The 15,346-nt window shown below is 49.4% G+C and overlaps 1 protein-coding gene across 4 annotated transcripts in view; it reads left to right on the top strand.

Annotated features, from left to right (window-relative positions):
• The first annotated feature begins 1,442 nt into the window (after window positions 1-1,442).
• Window positions 1,443-15,346, top strand: part of rab3da (RAB3D, member RAS oncogene family, a) — a 63,173-nt gene continuing 49,269 nt past the window's right edge. The window contains exons 1-2 of one of the 4 annotated variants that reach the window (XM_070867299.1): window positions 1,458-1,503; window positions 3,713-3,798. The gene's annotated coding sequence lies outside the window, so the exon portion shown is untranslated. The other 3 variants (XM_070867295.1, XM_070867296.1, XM_070867298.1) reach the window with 3 other exon arrangements.

Genomic DNA, 15,346 nt, shown 5'->3' with positions numbered 1-15,346 from the left:
GACATGGAGGGATTTGAAAATGAGATGAGAACTTGAAAATCGAGCCATTGCTTAACGGAAGCCAATGTAGATCAGTGAGCACACGGGTGATGGGTGAGCGAGATTTGGTGCGAGTTAGAACACGGGGCAGCCGAGTTTTGATGAGCTCAAGTTTACGGACGGTGGAAGATGGAAGGCCGGCCACAAGTGACACCAAGGAAATATTAGGACACCCTTGCTCAAAGAGGTAGGTTTTAAGGAGAGATCTAAAACAGGGATGAAGAAAAAAGACTTGTATTTATATAGCGTCTTTCACTACCGCTGGACATCCAAAGTGCTTCACAGCTAATTAAATACTTTTTGGAGTGTAGTCATTGTTGTAATGTAGAAAACGCAGTAACCAAGTTGCGCACAGCAAGCTCCCACAAATAGCAATGTGATAATGACCAGATAATCTTAGTGATGATGATTGAGGGATAAACATTAGCCCAGGACACTGGGGATAACTCCCCTGCTCTTCAAAATAGTGCTGTGGGATCTTTTCCGTCCACCTGAGAGGGCAGATGGGGCCTCGGTTTAATGTCTCATCCAAAAGACGCACCTCTGACAGTGCAGCGCTCCCTCAGTACTGCCCCTCCGACAGTGCAGCACTCCCTCAGTACTGCACCTCCGACAGTGCGGCGCTCCCTCAGTACTGCCCCTCCGACAGTGCAGCACTCCCTCAGTACTGCACCTCCGACAGTGCGGCGCTCCCTCAGTACTGCCCCTCCGACAGTGCAGCGCTCCCTCAGTACTGCACCTCCGACAGTGCGGCGCTCTCTCAGTACTGACCCTCCAACAGTGCGGCACTCCCTCAGTACTGCCCTTCTAACAGTGCGGCACTCCCTCAGTACTGCCCTTCCAACAGTGCGGCGCTCCCTCAGTATCGCCCCTCAAACAGCACGGCACTCCTTCAGTACTGCCCCTCCCACAGTGCAGCGCTCCCTCAGTACTGCCCCTCCAACAGTGCAGCGCTCCCTCAGTACTGCCCCTCCGACAGTGCGGCGCTCTCTCAGTACTGCCCCTCCGTCAGTGCGGCGCTCCCTCAGTACTGCCCCTCCGACAGTGCGGCGCTCCCTCAGTACAGGGAGTGTCAGCCTAGATTTTTGTGCTCAAGCCTCTGGAGTGGGGACTTGGCAGCAGAGAGAGCTAACCACTGAACCACAGCTGTCAGGGTTTCGGGAGGGAATTTCAGAGCTTGGGGCTCAGTGGGCTGACAGCACACACACACACAATTCTGCATATTTATGATCCCTTTTGGTAATTGAGCAAGAGCTGCCCTTTCCACTAGTGGTGCTGTGTGCCTGTGTCGATTGAACTGTCGGTGTCTGGTGTGCGTGTGTGTTTTTGGGTGGATGCTGTGGGGAGTTGATTGGTGCGGTCTGGTTTAAAGTCAGACACACCTTCCCTCCCCTGTGTGTAGATCCGGGTGGAGAAGAGAGGAGAGGAGGTCAGAGAGACATTTACCAGCTCCCAGCGAGAGAGGTAGGAAAAGTGCGAGCCTTAATTCTGCCGGGAATATATTACAATGACTCTTTATGAAGTTCTGCACTTAAAATAAATTCTATAGGTAGGTCAAACAATTACCACAGGGGAAAATGAAGTCCCTTTATCTTAAATCCAATTTGCTATGTTGCATTTAGCAATTATGTATCAGATTATACATTTATCACACTTTGAAATATCTAAAGTTTCAATATTGTGGTTATTGTAAAGCAAATAATATATTATGATGTCCAGTGGCTGGAAGCTTGTGTTTATTAAGGAGGTTAATTTCACGAGCATACTGTTAATTTATGAATCCCCGATTTAAAAGGGACGTGTCCTGAGCGGCTGGTTAATGGGGGAAATTCTCCTTCATCGGCTTCAGGTTTTTTTTTTAAATAGGGACCAAAAAATGTTTAGAAATGTTTAAAAATGTCAAGGCAGCGGCCAGCAGCTGTTAGTGACTGACTCCTCGCCTTGAGTGCATGTAGCATCAGATCTGAGGATTTATTTCAGTGGAAAATGCTGTTTCCCCACCCAGGGTTCATCAGTCCTGTCCAGTTTGGGAAACCGTGGACATTGTTCAATTGGGTCACTCTTTCTAAAACTCTGGAGCTCCTTCTGGAGATTTTTTTTAAAGAAAAAAACCAAATATATAGATGTTTTGCAAACGGAAGTTGGAAATGCAACCACTAAATTGTGGAATTCGCAGCAGGGTCAGCTCAGTGTTTGAGTGAGTGAAGAGGCAGATTAATGCCCTTTAATAAATAAACTGAACACAACTGAAAGGGGGGAGGGAGAGGCAGAGGGGGAAGAGAGTGGGTGTGGAGGGAGGGAGTTGCGGACACTGGGGGAGAGAGGAGGAGGGGGAGAGAAGGGGACAGAGAGAGTGGGGGAAGGTAGAAGGGGTGTAGTGGGAGAGGGGGGGTGACGGGGGAGAGAGAGGAGAGAGAAAGGGGGAGGAGGAAGAGAGAAGGGTGGGAGAGAAGGGAGCAGAGGGAGTGAGAAAGGGATAGAGGGGGAGCGAAGGGGATATTGGGAGAGAGAGGAGGGGGGGGAGAAGGGGCAGAGAAGGGGGGCGGGGGAAAGAGAATGGGTAGCAAATAAACCCAGAAAATGCTGGAAACACGGCAGTTCCAAGGGAAAAATTCCAGAGGGGAGTATCTGGCTGCAATGTGACCCCTCTCAGATGGTGACAGACCTCCTCTCCTCGTACCTTCGCTCCTGTTGTCTACCCCTTCTGTCGCCTCTAACCCTCTCTCCATAAACTGCAGCTCCGGCCAGACGCCAGCACCTAGGTCCACCCATTTATCGCCCCGTCCTTGCTGACTTCCATTATTTTCCCGGTTTCCCCACCTCACTTTCCTTCGAAATCCTCATCCTTGTTTACAAAAGGCCCCTCCGTAGCCTTGGCTCGTACAGTCTGCTCCTGGGCCGACAGTGCACCCCCTCACTCCATCAGTGGGCGAAGCTCCAGCTGCCAACCCCAGGCTCAGCAGGCCTCCTTCATACCTGTCGCTTCTCCCCACACCCTAACTCCTGCTCCTGCTCCTGCTCTCGCGTTCCCCACTCCCTTGGGACATTTGCTACTTTAAATGCAATATATATTTTTATTATTTTTTGACGGGGATGTGGGCATCGCTGGCAAGGCCAGCATTTATTGCCCGTCCCTAAATGCCCTTGAGAAGGTGGTGGTGAGCTGCCTTCTTGAGCCGCTGCAGTCCATGTGGTGAAGGTGTTCCCACAATGCTGTTAGGGCGGGAATGCCAGGATTTTTGATAGTTTTCGATACAACTGAGTGTCTCACTGGGCCATTTCAGAAGGCAGATAAGAGTCAACCACATTGCTGTGGGTCTGGAGTCACATATAGGCCAGACACAGGGTAAGAGTAGCAGATTTCCTTCTCCGAAGGACATGAGTGAACCAGATGGGTTTGTATGACAATCTGGTATTTAATGGTCACCATTACTAATACTAGCTTTTTATTCAAGATTTATTTAATTAATTCAATTTAAATTCTCCATCTTCCATGGCAGGATTCGAACTCCGGTCTCTAGATCATTAGCCCAGTAATATAACCACTGTGCTACCGTCGCCATGCAATGTCATACATCACGCAATATGTTCTTTACCTTCTTTATGAATGGATAATTAATGAGTTACATGGTTATAATTATTGGGTGTGGTTTCTTTACCTTTTCTATTTCAGCTCCTCCATCCTCCCCCCTCCCCCGCTGCCATTGCATCACGCGCTGTTCCCTGATACAGACTGGAAGTCTGCTCCTAGAACCTCTGGTAAACGACGCCTGAGAAAGTTCTGCGAAGGGCCAAGGTGCTGGTCGCAGGGCAGTGCCAGATTCGGGAAGAGCATGAGAGATTAAAAATATTCAAAAATTGCATTTATCTTGCGCATTTCACGATCTCAGGACGACCCAAAGCACTTTCCAGCCAATGAAGTACTTTTCGGAGTGTAGTCACTGTTGTAATGTGGGAAATGCAGCAGCCAATTTGCGCACAGCAAGCTCCCACAAACAGCAATGTGATAATGACCAGCTGCTTTGGTAATGTTGATTGAGGGCTAAATATTGGCCAGGACACTATTTTGAAATAGTGCCGTGGGATTTTTTTACATCCACCTGAGAGAGCAGACGGGGCTTCGGTTTAACATCTCATCTGGAAGATGGCACCTCCGACAGTGTGGCACTCCCTCAGCATTGCTCAGGTCCCTGGAGTGGGACTTGAACCCACAACCTTCTGACTCGGGCGAGAGTGCTGCCCACTGAGCCACAGTGTAGTGATAGCATTGACGAGCTTGAGTTTAAAAAGCCTGCAGGCAGTAGGAGGACTGAAGGGGTAGGAAGATTCACACATGCTGATTTTTGCCCTGTCTGTCACCTCCGACCCCACATCCCACCCTGTCCCTACCTGTGGATAAATACATTGCTGCCCCCCCAGAGAAGTTCAGTGAGATCGGAGTCCCCGCCACCCCCCCCATGCCCGCCCCTGCCACGAGACAAATTACAGACACAAAAGCTGTGCCTCACCCATTCCCCACCCCATAGCCCATAGCCTACCTTTCCAGATGAGTTTGCAGCGGTTTAAGAAGGCGGCTCACCCCCACCTTCTCAAGGGGCAATTCGGGATGGGCAATAAATGCCGGCCTTACCAGCGACACCCACATCCCACCAATTAATTTTTAAAAAACGAGGCACCGTCTGCCCACTCAGGTAGACGTAAAAAATCCCACGGCACTATTTCAAAGAAGAGCAGGAGATTATCCCCGGTGTCCTGGGGTCAATATTTATCCCTCAATGAGCATTACTAAAACAGATTATCTGGTCATTATCACATCACTGTTTGTGGGAGCTTGCTGTGTGCAAATTGGCTGCCACATTTCCCACATTACAACAGTGACTAAAAGTACTTCATTGGCTGTAAAGCGCATTGGGATGTCCGGTGGTCGTGAAAGGCGCCATAGAAATGCAACACTTTATTTTCTTTGCAATCTTTTTTAAAATGGCTGTGTCATTTGCATGTAATTTGCATGCATCTGCACACGGTATTAAACCACATGTAAATTTTGATTAAAAAAGTGATTTTGAAAAATTTCGCCGATTTTAGATGCTGTGTTTTAAAGGCAGCGACTTGATTTCATGAACCAGCCAAGGGAGAACTGGATGGCTATGAAGGGGGCAGAGATCTGGAATGGTTTGTGCCCCCTCCCTTGCCTGAAGATGGTGAAGCTAATCGGAGTGCTGTGACGTCAGCCCTGACTGAAGTAAGCTCGCTCAGCCAGAGCCAGCAGTGAAACCAAGGCTTTTCTAGGTCTGTCTCACTGTGCATCAAGCGAGGCAGTTAACAATGGAGCTACTGAGGGAGCCACTTCACAAGAGGGGCCTTCCGATTTGGACGGGAGTCCCGAGCCTCTGTTAGTGTTGACTGGAGGCAGCTCAGAGAAGGTTCACTCGGTTGATTCCTGGGATGAAGGGGTTGTCTTATGAAGAAAGGTTGGGGGCCTGTACTCATTGGAGTCTAGAAGAATGAGAAGTGATCTTATGGATTCTGAGGTGGCATGACAGGGTAGCTGCAGAGAGGATGTTTCCCTCTCATGGGGGAATCTAGAACTAGGGGGCACGGTCTCAGAATAAGGGGCCGCCCATTTAATACGGAAATGAGGAGGAATTTCTTCTCTGAGGGTCGTGAATCTTTGGAATTCTCTGCCCCAGAGAGCTGTGGAGGCTGGGTCATTGAATATATTTAAGGTGGAGATGGACAGATTCTTGAACGATAAGGGAGTGAAGGGTTATGAGGAGCGGGCAGAGAAATGCAGTTGAGGTAGAAGATCAGCCATAATCTCATTGAATGGCGGAGCAAGCTCGAGGGGCTGAATGGCTTCTATTTTATATGTTCTTACACTAAGCCATTTCTTTGGGACCAACGTAAAGCAAGACATGTACTTGCCTGTGCTCAGTCCAGTACGTAACTAGATGGATGTTGCAACGTTCTATTTAATGTGTGGGGCTGGTTGTCTTAGTTGGAGCTGTTGGGCATGGAGTGTTGGTGCAATGAATGTACCCGCGGAAGATAGGAGTTGGGAGGTCAGCGAAGTGTTTCATGGCTGTAGATCTTACAATCGATTGCACAAACTGTTTGTTCAACTCTGCGGCGAGGGCCCAGGGGTAGCACGGGCCAGCCCACACTGCGATATATGTGTACACTAGGTCCGTGCAGCAGAGCAGGTCTCCAGTTGTCTTGGTTAATCCTTGCCACTGGACCAAGACCTAGCTCTGTCAAGCCCGTGTGGTGGCTGGTGTGCAATGGCCACCACACTTTTTTTTTAAATCCACGCACAGGCATCTTCCACCCTTCAGGATGTAGTTGGGGATCTGGAATATTAGGTCCTTCATTGAAACACCTGTGAACTCATCCCTTTTTGGTGTGGAAGCAAGTCATCCTCAATATGAGGGACTGCCTAAGATGACGCAGCTCCTCAAAGTGTATTTGAATAACTCTGGCTGTGTCTGTGCCTATAATCTCCACTCCCATTCATTACCAGATCTTTATTCAGCTTCTATATTTTTTGAAGGACTTTGACAACTGAACACTCTTCACTAAAGGAGGCACTGCCACCTCACTGGGAGACTTCTGGTGGGCTTTGCGCCCATCACCCCCTGTGCTTGCTGACCTATATTGGCTCCTGGTTAAGTAACACCTCAATTTCAAAAAATTATCATCCTTGTTTCTAAATCCCTCCATGGCCTTGCCCCTCCATATCTCTGTAACCTCCTCCAGCCCCACAACCCCCTCGAGATGTCTGCGCTCCTCTAATTCTACCCTCTTGAGCATCCCTGATCTCACTTGTTCCACCATTGGCTTCCGTGCCTTCAGCTGACGAGGTCCAAAACTCCGGAATTCCCTCCTTAAAGCTCTCCGCCTCTCTACCTCTCTTTCCTCCTTTGACGCTCCTTAAAACCTATCTCCTTTTACCCAGCTTTTGGTCACCTGCCCTCATTTCTCCTTATGTGGCTTGGTGTCGAATGTTATTATATAATGCTCCTGTGAGGTACCTTGGGACGTTTAACCACGTTAAAGGCGCTATATAAATACAAGCAGAATACCGACTTGGAAGCCTCTGTTATATAACACCACCGTGTTGATCAACATCAATAATTTGTATCTATATAGCGCCTTTAACGTAGTGAAATGTCCAAAGGTGCTTGACAGGAGTATTATGAGATTAAAAAAATTGATACCGAGCTGCATAAGAAGAAATTAGCGCAGGTGACCAAAAGCTTGGTCAAAGAGGTCGGTTTTAAGGAGCATCTTGAAGGAGGAGAGAGAGAGATGGAGATAATGCAGTGAAGGCACATCAGGGGCAAAGCAGGCTTGATTATTGTATTAATAGTGTTATCCCCACCATCAGCAACGTGATATCGCAATGATGGTGCCATTGTTTCCTCCCTAACCCTCTCCGCCTCTCTCTCCACCTGTAAGATGCTCCTTAAAACCTCCCTCTGACCAAGCTGTTGGTCACCTGTCCTAATATCTCCTTATGTGGCTCAGTGACAAATTTTGTTCGATTAAGCTCCTGGGACATTTTACTGTGTTAAATGCAAGTTGTTGTTCTGTTGCTAAAGTATCCCCCACCCCCCCTCCCAAGAACATTTATTAGATGGGACCTGCCCTTCTGACCAGTTATCAACAAACCGCCAAGGGGTCCGTTCTAAACCTAGTTCTGTCTGTTTGTTGACTTGATGTTGAGGAATTCTTGGTACAGTTGAACCAGTCTGGGGCCGAATAAATTCAAGGTTTTGACTTGCCTCAGCTGTGCTTGCGACCAAGTAAGAACCAGTAACATTATTCTGGCATTTTTGAACCACGAGCAGTTACCTATTTGACTATTGTTACCAGATATGGTGAGGTGACAGAGCTTTATTGGCCCGGGTAATTGGGTGTCAACAGAGGCTCAGATGGGAGCACTCTCTGAGTGTGCAAATCGGCTGTCGCGTTTCCCACAATACAACAGTGATTGCACCTCAAAAACACTTATTGGCTGCAAAGCGCTTTGGGACGTCCTGAGGTTGTGAAAGGCGCTTTGGAAATGCAAGTATTTCCTTTGGCTACCAAGTGTTAAAGTCCTGTTTGCCTCCTTTTGAGTCACAGTTTCAAATGCTCCATTGTGTAGAGACTTTTCATATTTCCTTACAAAACCATTTAGCTTCGGTGGCAGTGGGTACAGTAATAGTGGCTGTTAAAGTAGAGTTAGGTTTCTTGAGTGTCATCATCATCATAGGTAGTCCCCCGAAATCGAGGAAGACTTGCTTTCACTCTAAAAGTGAGTTCTCAGATGACTGTACAGTCCACATTATCAGGGAGGCTTTGAGGGTGTCCTTGTAATGTTTCCTTTGCCCACCTTTGGCTCACCTTACCGTGTAGGAGTTCCAAGTAGAGCGCTTGCTTTGGGAGTGTTGTGTCGGGCATGCGGACGATGTGGCCTGCCCAGCGGAGCTGGTTGAGTGTGGTCAGTGCTTCGAAGCTGGGGATGTTGGCCTGAGCGACCATCAGTTTAACAGAACTCTGGATTAAAAACAGACTGAATTTCAGAAAAACTATTTTATTGAGAAGGATGATGCCTCAGTGTTATAAGAGCTTAGGAACGTAAGAAATAGGAGCAGGAGTAGTCCATGCGGCTCCTCAAGCCTGCTCCGCCATTCAGTAAGATCATGGCTGAACTTCGACCTCAACTCCACTCACCCGCCCGAGCTCCATATCCCTGATTCCCTAGAGTCAACAAAAATCTATCGATCTCTGCCTTGAATATACCCTTTCGGGCAGATAATTCCAAACATTCACAAGCCTCTGAATGAAGATATTCCTCCTCATCTCCATCCTGGCCAATATTTTTCCCTCCATCAACATAACAAAAACAGATTATTTGGTCATTATCACAATGCTGTGTATGGGAGCTTGCTGTATGCAAATTGGCTGCTGCGTTTCCCACATTACAACAGTGACTATACTTCAAAAGAACTTCATTGGCTGTAAAGCGCTTTGAGACATCCGGTGGTCGTGAAAGGTGCTATATAAATGCAAATGTGTCTTTTTTAAATGGCCGGCCCCTTATCCTGAGACTGTGCCCCCTGGTTTATAGACTCTCCAGCCCGGGGGAAACAACCTCTCAGCATCTACCCTGTCAATCCCCCTCAGAATCTTCTGTTTCAATGCGATCACCTCTCATTCTTCTAAACTCCAGACAGTATAGGCCCATTCTACTCAATCTCTCCTCATAGGACAGCCCTCTCATCCCAGGAATCAATCTAGTGAACTTTTGTTGCACCACTTCTAAGGCAAGTATATCCTTCATGGGATCCTTCACAGATAGTGTGTCTCAAATATTGAGTCCCTGATCTCCTCCGCCTTGCGACATGGAAACTTTGAGTTCCCGAATAAGGAGGGTGAATCGGAGGTCGGGTCCCTCCTACATTACTCCAGCGTTGGGAGATCTGGCAGCAGCTTCCTTGCTTGACTTGAGGCCAGGGAAGAAGGGAATGGAAAGAATTGGCTTAAAAGGATGGAGCCTCAGAACCACAATACGTGCCTGTGGTGTGAGTAGGGGCAAAATGCCACATCTGTGCCCCTATCCCTCAGTGTAGGTTACCAACTCTGGTCGGACTCATTCCCTGGAGGTTTTATCACATGATCGCCCTCCTCCAACCCTCCACCCGCCCGGTCATACACCTCTCCTATCTTTATAACTAATAAAAATGTTCACAGAAATCGCAAAGAATCATAGGATAACGTCCCTATGATGTTTCACCCGCGGGTTCCTCGCAGCAGTGTTCCGGAGATTAATCTTCGATTCCTGGAGACTGCATGACAATCATGGAGGGTTGGGAACCCAATACGCTAGTGAGACATGGTCCTTCCCAAAGTCCAAGGCTCTGCTGTAGGGGCAGAAGAGTCATTCTCGGGCCATTGGCGCACATCTCCTGCCGATCCAATCGCTGCCAGGGCTGCACCAATGCTGCTTGGAATCGGGGGGGTACTTCGAACTCCCTCCCACCAGTATAACATCGAACTGGGGACATTGAGATACCACGAAACATCACAGCTCAGGCCATGTGCAGAAAGTGTTTCATTGTTGTACATTAACTGACTACGCTCGACCAGCTCTGCTGGGTGGGCCACATAGTCCGCATGCCCGACACGAGACTCCCTGAGCAAGCAAGGAACTCCTACACGGCAAGCGATCCCCAGGTGGGCAGAGGAAACATTTCAAGGACACCCTCAAAGCCTCCCTGATAAAGTGCAACATCCCCACCGACACCTGGGATCCTTGGCCCAAGACTGCCCTAAGTGGAGGAAGTGCATCCGGGAGGGCGCTGAGCTCCTCGAGTCTCGTCGCCGAGAGCATGCAGAAATCAAGCGCAGGCAGCGGAAAGTGCGTGTGGCCAACCAGACTCCCCACCCACCCTTTCCTTCAACCACTGTCTGTCCCACCTGTGACAGAGACTGTAATTCCCGTATTGGACTGCTCAGTCACCTGAGAACTCACTTTTAGTAGAAGCAAGTCTTCCTCGATTCCGAGGGACTGCCTACAATGATGATGTATTGTAAGCCTCATCCATGGCTTTTGTACATCCAGACTTCACTGGCCAGCCTCTCACGTTCCACCCTTCGTAAACTTGAGCTCATCCAAAACTCGGCTGCCCCGTATACCCAACTTGCACCAAGGCCCGTTCAACCATCACCTCTATGCTCGCTGACCTACATTGGCTCCAGATTTTAAGATTATCATTGCTTTCAAATCGATCCATGGTCTCGCCCCTCCCTATCTCTGTAACCTCATCCAGCCCCACAAACCTCTGCGATCCTTCAATGCCGGCCTCTTGAGCATTCTCGATTTTCATCACTCCACCATTGGCGGCCGTGCCTTCTGTTGCCTGGGCCCCAAGCTCTGGAACTCCCTCCCTAAACCTCACCGCTTCTCTACCTCTCCTCCTCCTTTAAATCACTCATTAAAACCTACCTCTTTGACTAAGCCTTTGGTCATTTGTCCCAATGTCTCCTTCTGTGGCCCCGTGTCAAATTTTATTTGATCACACTGTTGTGAATGAAGCGCCTTGGGGACATTTTACTATGTTAAAGGCTGTCATGTATGTAACCACAATGTAACACCACTATTACTGTGCACACTCAACCTAGATGCACACCTTGACCACAACGGGTGAACTTGTGGGAGACTGCCCATACCTGATCATCCAGGGATATAAAAAGAGGTCCCACGCAGGGTCATCACTTTTGGAGTCCTGTGAATAAAGAGCAGGTCATAGAGTGACCTTGTCCCCAGAATGGGCCTCGTGTGGTTTCATACTGCAGAGTAAGGACTTTATATTGGCGACGAGAAACGGGAATTCACGACCCATGAGAATGGCCACCGGTAGCACAGAGGAACGATAGTGTTGGGGAAGACTGGAACGATTTTATCAAGAGTCTTCAGCAAAGCTTCGTTACGAAAGAATGGCAACTGCATTCCTCAGGAAAAGGGGATATGGATGGCTTCTGGAAGTGGAGGAAGAAGATTCTGAGGACACAAAACCACTCCTGGAGGAGTTGGACATTGATCTAAAGGATATTTCCTGCACACGGAGCATGCCCTGAAGAGGGCAGACCATTCCATGGATGAGCTCTCCATCCAAGCCGACAAGCGAAGGGCTCATTTTTGACCAGCTGCGGACCAAAGACTTACGCGCTCATGAAGGACTTACTAGCACCTGAAAAGCCGGCGGACAAAACCTTTGAGGAACTTAGCAAATTGATCGGGGAGCACCTCAAACCGGCGAGTAGCATACATATGGCCCGACACAGATTCTACACCCACCGACGTCGTGAAGGTCGGAGCATACCGGACTTCGTAGCTGACCTCCGGCGTTTGGCCAGCCTCTAAGTTCACAGACTCCTGCAGGGGGGAGATGCTAATGGAATTCTTTATTGAGGGCATCGGTCATGCGGGAATTTTCCGCAAATTAATTGAGACCAAGGATTTGACCTTGGAAGTGGCAGCGTTGTTAGCTCAAACTTTCATGGCAGGGGAGGAAGAGACGAAAATAATATACGTGCGCAATTCTGCCTCTAATATGGCGATGGATCAGGGAGTCAATATCATCAAGGCGACTCAGAGCCCCGCAGGCAGGCAGGGGCAGTCCGACACTCCCCAGGCAGCAATAGACCCCAGAGTAGGACTTCAACAGAGACAATGGCAGGCTGAACAGACATTTACGCCAACACAGTGGACAATGCTGCCCGGGATGGGGCCATTGACACCCACTAATAGGGTACTCGAGCAGTCAAAGGGACAGTCAGTGTGGAATGCCTGGCCATAATCCCTTTGTTCCCAACAATGGAAACTTTAACTCATGCTGGAAGTGTGGGGGAAAACACTCAGCTAGATCTTGCAGATTTCAACAGTTTGTCTGCAGGAACCGCAATCTCAGTGGCCACTTAGCTCGAATGTGCAGGAAGCCTGCAACCAGACTAATATATGAGGCGGATGGACCAGAAGAGGGTTCTTTGAGACAGGATGATTCTTGGGGCAAATCGATGGACGCCGAGGTTCAGCAGGTCCATGTGGCGAACATTCACAGTTCATACACCAAAACGCCACCAATGATCATGAGGGTTTTATTAAACGATATCCCAGTATGCATGGAGCTGGACACTGGGGCCAGCCAGTCACTCATGGGCGTTCAGCAATTTGAGAAGCTATGGCCACTTAAAGCTAGTAGACCCAAATTAGCACGTATTGAGACACAATTACGGACTTGCACTAAAGAAATAATTCCGGTGCTAGGCAGTGCAATGTTGGCTGTCACACACAATGGGTTCGTGAATCGGCTGCCGCTCTGGATTGTCCCGGGCAATGTTCTCGCACTGTTGGGGAGGAACTGGTTAGCCGAGATGAACTGGAATTGAGGGATGTTCATGCAATGTCGTCTGCGGAGCGAAGTTTATGCTCAAGTCCTATAACAATTCGATTCACTATTCCAACCTGGTGCCGGGACTTTCAAAGGCACTAAAGTAGTGAAATACATCACCCCGGATGCCAGGCCAGTACACCACAAAGCCAGAGCAGTGCCATATGTGATGCAGGAAAAAATCGAGAGCGATCTCGCCTGTTGAATTCAGCGACCGGGCGAGCCCCATCGTTCCCGTCCTAAAAGCGGATGGCTCTGTCATGATCTGTGGCGACTACAAGGCCACCATCAATCGGGTGTCCCTACAAGATCAATACCCACTCCCGAGAGCGGAGGACCTCTTCGCCACGCTGGCAGGCGGCAAGCTGTTCACCAAGTTGGACCTCGCGTCAGCCTATATGACCCAGGAACTGGCCGATGAATCTAAACTACTGACCACCATCACCACGCACAAGGGACTGTTCGTTTATAACAGGTGCCCATTTGGCATTCGATCAGCGGCTACGATTTTTCAACGAAACATGGAAAGCCTGCTCAAATCCATTCTTGGAACGATCGTATTCCAGGATGACATCATCACGGGTCGAGGCACCGAGGAACACCTCCACAACCTGGAGGAGGTGCTAGGCTGACTGGACCTGGTAGGCCTGCGACTCAAGAAGTCTAAATGTGTGTTCTTAGCTCCTGAGGTTGAGTTTCTGGGCAGGAGGGTTGCTGCAGATGGGATTCGGCCCACCGAATCCAAAACGGAGGCAATTCGACGAGCACCCAGGCCCTGCAACACATCGGAGTTGCGTTCATTCCTGGAACTGTTGAACTATTTTGGGAACTTTCTGCCGAACTTGAGCACGTTGTTGGAGCTGCTACACCTGCTCCTGCGTAAGGGTTGCGATTGGTTTTGGGGAGGACTGTCAGGAACAGGCTTTAGTTCGGGCGCGAAACCTACTTTGTTCAAACAAGTTGTTGACCCTGTACGACCCCTGTAAAAAAATTAGTTCTGACATGTGATGCATCGTCCTATGGGGTTGGGTGCGTGTTGCAGCAGAGCAATGCTGAGGGTCAACTACAACCTGTGGCTTATGCCTCCAGGTCACTCTCTCAAGCAGAATGGGGATATGGGATGGTCGAAAGGAAGCGCTTGCATGTGTCTATGGTGTAAAAAAAATGCATCGGTACCTCTTTGGTAGGAAATTTGAATTAGAGACGGACCACAAGCCATTAACATCTCTGTTGTCAGACAGTAAGGCTGTCAATGCCAACGCATCAGCTCGCATACAGCGATGGGCACTCACGCTGGCTGCTTATGACTACTCCATCCGGCACTGGCCCGGCACTGAAAATTGTGCAGATGCGCTCAGCAGGCTCCCACTGGCCACCACTGAGGGGGCAGCGGAGCAAAGCACTGAGATGGTCATGGCTGTCGATGCCTTTGACAGTGCAGGCTCCCCCATCACAGCCCGCCAAATCAAAATCTGGCCAAACAGAGATCTCCTCCTATCCCTGATTAAGAAATGTGTCCTGACTGGGGATTGGGCGCCCGCACACGGAGCATGCCCTGAGGAGGTCAGACCGTTCCAGTACTATGGGGCAGCCGGGTAGTTATGCCCCAGAAGATCAGGGAACTCCACAGTGAGCACCCAGGTATTTTGCTGATGAAGGCCATTGCCCGGTCACACGTTTGGTGGCCTAGAATTGATTCCGACCTGGAACACTGTTCGCAGGTGCACAACGTGTGCCCAGCTGGGTAATGCCCCCAGGGAGGCCCAGCTCAGCCCGTAGCCCTGGCCCACCAGGCCATGGTCACGCATTCATGTAGACTACACGGGCCCGTTCATGGGTAAGATGTTATTGTGGTAGATGTGTACTCGAAATGGATCGAGTGCATCATTCTGAATTCATGCACGACATCCACCACTGTGGAAAGCCTACATGCGATCTTTGCAACCCATGGCTTGCCGGACATCCTGGTCAGTGATAATGGCCCATGTTTCACAAGCTACGAATTCCGGAAGTTTATGTCGGGCAATGGCATCAACCACGTCAGGACTGCGCTGTTCAAGCCGGCCTCCAATGGCCAGGCGGAATGTGCGGTCCAAATCATCAAGCAAGGTATGCTCAGGTTTCAAGGACCCTCCCTACAATGCCGCCTATCGCGCCTCCTGCTGACCTATAGATCCCGACCGCAGTCACTCATGGGGGTCCCGCCCGTAGAGCTACTAATGAAATGGACACTCAAAACTCGGTTGTCCCTCATTCACTCAGTCCTGACCGACATAGGTGAGGGCAAGCGTCAGTCACAAAACGAGTACCATGACCGTAATTCGAGGGGGAGTTGTATAGAAATAAATGATCCTGTATTCGTCCTCAAT

The sequence above is a fragment of the Pristiophorus japonicus genome, chromosome 24, assembly GCF_044704955.1.
Source record: "Pristiophorus japonicus isolate sPriJap1 chromosome 24, sPriJap1.hap1, whole genome shotgun sequence".
Classification (NCBI taxonomy): Eukaryota; Metazoa; Chordata; class Chondrichthyes; family Pristiophoridae; genus Pristiophorus; species Pristiophorus japonicus.
The sequence above is the reverse complement of the archived record's forward strand: the minus strand, read 5'-3'. Positions and strand labels throughout refer to the sequence as shown.